Here is a 2,849-nt window from a genome sequence, read left to right as displayed (position 1 = left end):
GGTGGATTGTCAAGTGTCTGCCCACTCTAGAAGGCAGTTTGATGCTTCTTCAAAAAGCTGAACATAGAAACCCCTATGACCCAGTTATTCTACTATTTGAAATATGAAGACTTGTACACCAATGTTCACAGCAGCATTATTCACCATTGCAAGAACAGAAACAGCCCAGATGTCCAACCACAATCAAATGGATTGAGAAATTACGATACATTCACACTATGGAATACTATGCAGTACTCAGGAGCAATGATTTTGTAAATTACTACCTAACTTGGGAGGGAATGGAGAGCATTATGCTAAATGAACTAACTCAGTCTCATAAGGACAAATACTGCATAAGACCATTCTTATAGAATGAGTATGAGAGGATCCAAGAGGCAGGGGAGGATGGATGGGAGCAGAGGGGTGAGGATGGGATGGGTGTTAATCATAGAGTCATGCAATTTGATGGGTGGAGGGAAGTGTGAAGGAAAGGGGAAAGAGCTCATGTGAAAAGCAATGTATATGAACTTTGTAAATAACCAGTATTGGTGCAGACCGAGAGTAAAGTATTTTTATAATTATTAATACTGAGACAAACAGCCAGGAAGGAGATAGAGCAGAGAGCATAAAACAGGGGGCCAGCAGTTCTCAACTGAAGACCCCAAGCCAAGCTTCTCTGTATCTGTATTGAAAATTATCAGGAAGTAAATCACAAAGAGAATTCAATGCAAATGAAGCCAAGCTCTTTCTACTGAAAACCTTCTGCGTGGCTCAGGAGGGAGGGGTTCACAAATGGGAAAACCTGGTAAACCCTTAAGGATTGCCTTGATGCCTCTGGGTGAACTCTAGCTCAGGAAGTAACACTCCCTCTGTAGGGGGGCCCTAGCTGTCCCCTGTCTGCAGGGAACAAACAGCTCATTTTCTGGAATCTGCCACAAGAGAAATCCCAACCTATAAATCTGTAAGTCCTTGGATTCCTGAACAAGGGTTTTCATATAATATTTGGTATGAAGTTTGGCTTCCCATACAGTATGAAATAAAAATTAATTAAAAATGTAATGTATTTACAGAGGTTTCACTTCTGGCATCCCAAAGTTGAGGCTTGATGCCACTTGGGCCTGGGCATTCAGTGGTCTAGAACACGCTGGGTCAAATTACTCAGAGATGGACAGCTATGGTCTTGACCGTGACTCCCCGCATGAAGTCTGGGACGCCCTTTCATGTGTGGCTGATACGGACACATGCTCTGCTCCCAAGATGGAGTCAGAGCTGTGAACACCCCATATGGACGTGCAAGCCACAACTTCTCTGAACCCCTGGCTGTTTGATGCCATGCTCCCTTAGTCAATGGCCCTGGCAAGCCACACTCCTGGACACGGACTTAAAGCTGGGAGACCGAGGCACCCACGGAACGTGATCGACAGCGGGCAGCATCTCTGGCTGGGGCTGACCCTCCTGAGATCATTTTCACTAGTGGGGTTACTCAGTCCAACAACATAGTGACTAAGGGGTGGCTAGGCTCTACAAGTCATGAGTAAAACACTTGATCAGCCCCAGACTGAACACAAATGTATCATAGACTCCGCTGTTCACTGGATGCCGAAGGCTTTCAGATCACCCACCCTCCAATGCAGAAGAGTGGGATCATCGATCTAAGAGAATTAAAGGCTGCCACACAACCTGACACCAGCCTGGTCTCGGTCACGACTGAGTGATGAAACTGGAGTGAAGCAGGCCATTGTGGAAAAAAGTGGACTTGGAAATCCAGAAAGAAATATTTCCACACGTAGACAACTCAAGCACTTGGGAAAATGTCAATTCAACGCCTTGAAAATTGATCTCGTGAGCATCAGTGGTCACAAACTCTACCGTCTAAAAGGCACGGGTGCTCTCCCTGCGTACATTGGAGGCCCTGCAGAGTGGCGAGGCCAGGAGAAGGGCGTGGGTTCTAAGTGCTCACACCTTCATTCATTACTGCCAAGTCAAAACTGACTCAAAACTTCTCCTCCAGCCATGGTTTTTGCAATCACTTGTTATGCATCAGAGAGCTGTACAATGACTAGGGAGGACAGAAGGAGAATTGACACCTTTGAGCTGTGGTGTTGGAGAAGAGTATTGAATGTACCATGGACTGCCAAGAAAACAAACAGATTCATGCTAGAGAGGGTTAAACCAGGCTTCTCCTTGGAGGCAAGGATTCTGGGGCTTCGTCTGACATACTTTGGACATGTTGTAAGGAGAGACAGGTCTTTAGAGAGGGACATCATGCTGGGTAGAGTAGAGGGACAGCACAGGAGGGGAAGACCCTCTATGAGGTGGATTGATTCAGTGACTGGGGTAATTGGGATGGGAGTGTCAGAGACAGTGAGATTGGCACAGGATAGAGCAGGGTTTAGGGCTGTTGTACATAGGGTCTCTATGAGTCGCAAACGACTTAACGGCACGTAACAACAACAACAACATAAAGTGCCTGGGAAGAGATTGCCTACCTTTCCCCCACCGAGCAGCTGACAGAGTTTAGCTTCCTGCCTTTGGGGTGGCGAGAAGTGTGAGTCCTTCTTTACTAGGACACCAGAGTTCAGCATGACAGCTGTCACTAGAAGCAGGATATTTGATGTGATGAAAATGTGAAACTGTTCACTGAAAATTAGGAAGCATAATGCTAACCTTGAAAAGAATATGGAGATTAGGGAGGAGAATGAGGAAAGGGTAGGCAGAGAGGAGAAGGTTGCAGATGTTCGAGCTGGGAGAAACCTTTCACCCACATCCTCCACAGTAAGATAGAGCACGTGAGCAGCTGGTGGGACTTCACTGTTGCTGGAGTGGCAGCAGAGAAAGATTACATGCTGACTTCTGTGAAAGGAGCC

The 2,849-nt window shown here is 46.4% G+C and overlaps 1 pseudogene; it reads left to right on the top strand.

The window, feature by feature from the left end:
• Positions 1–1,266: 1,266 nt before the first annotated feature.
• Positions 1,267–1,974, top strand: LOC102850717 (annotated as a pseudogene).
• Positions 1,975–2,849: the final 875 nt, after the last annotated feature.

This window comes from Elephantulus edwardii, unplaced genomic scaffold (genome assembly GCF_000299155.1).
Source record: "Elephantulus edwardii isolate Elephantulus edwardi_28Jun2011 unplaced genomic scaffold, EleEdw1.0 scaffold00064, whole genome shotgun sequence".
In the NCBI taxonomy this organism is placed as follows: domain Eukaryota; kingdom Metazoa; phylum Chordata; class Mammalia; order Macroscelidea; family Macroscelididae; genus Elephantulus; species Elephantulus edwardii.
The sequence above is the reverse complement of the archived record's forward strand: the minus strand, read 5'-3'. Positions and strand labels throughout refer to the sequence as shown.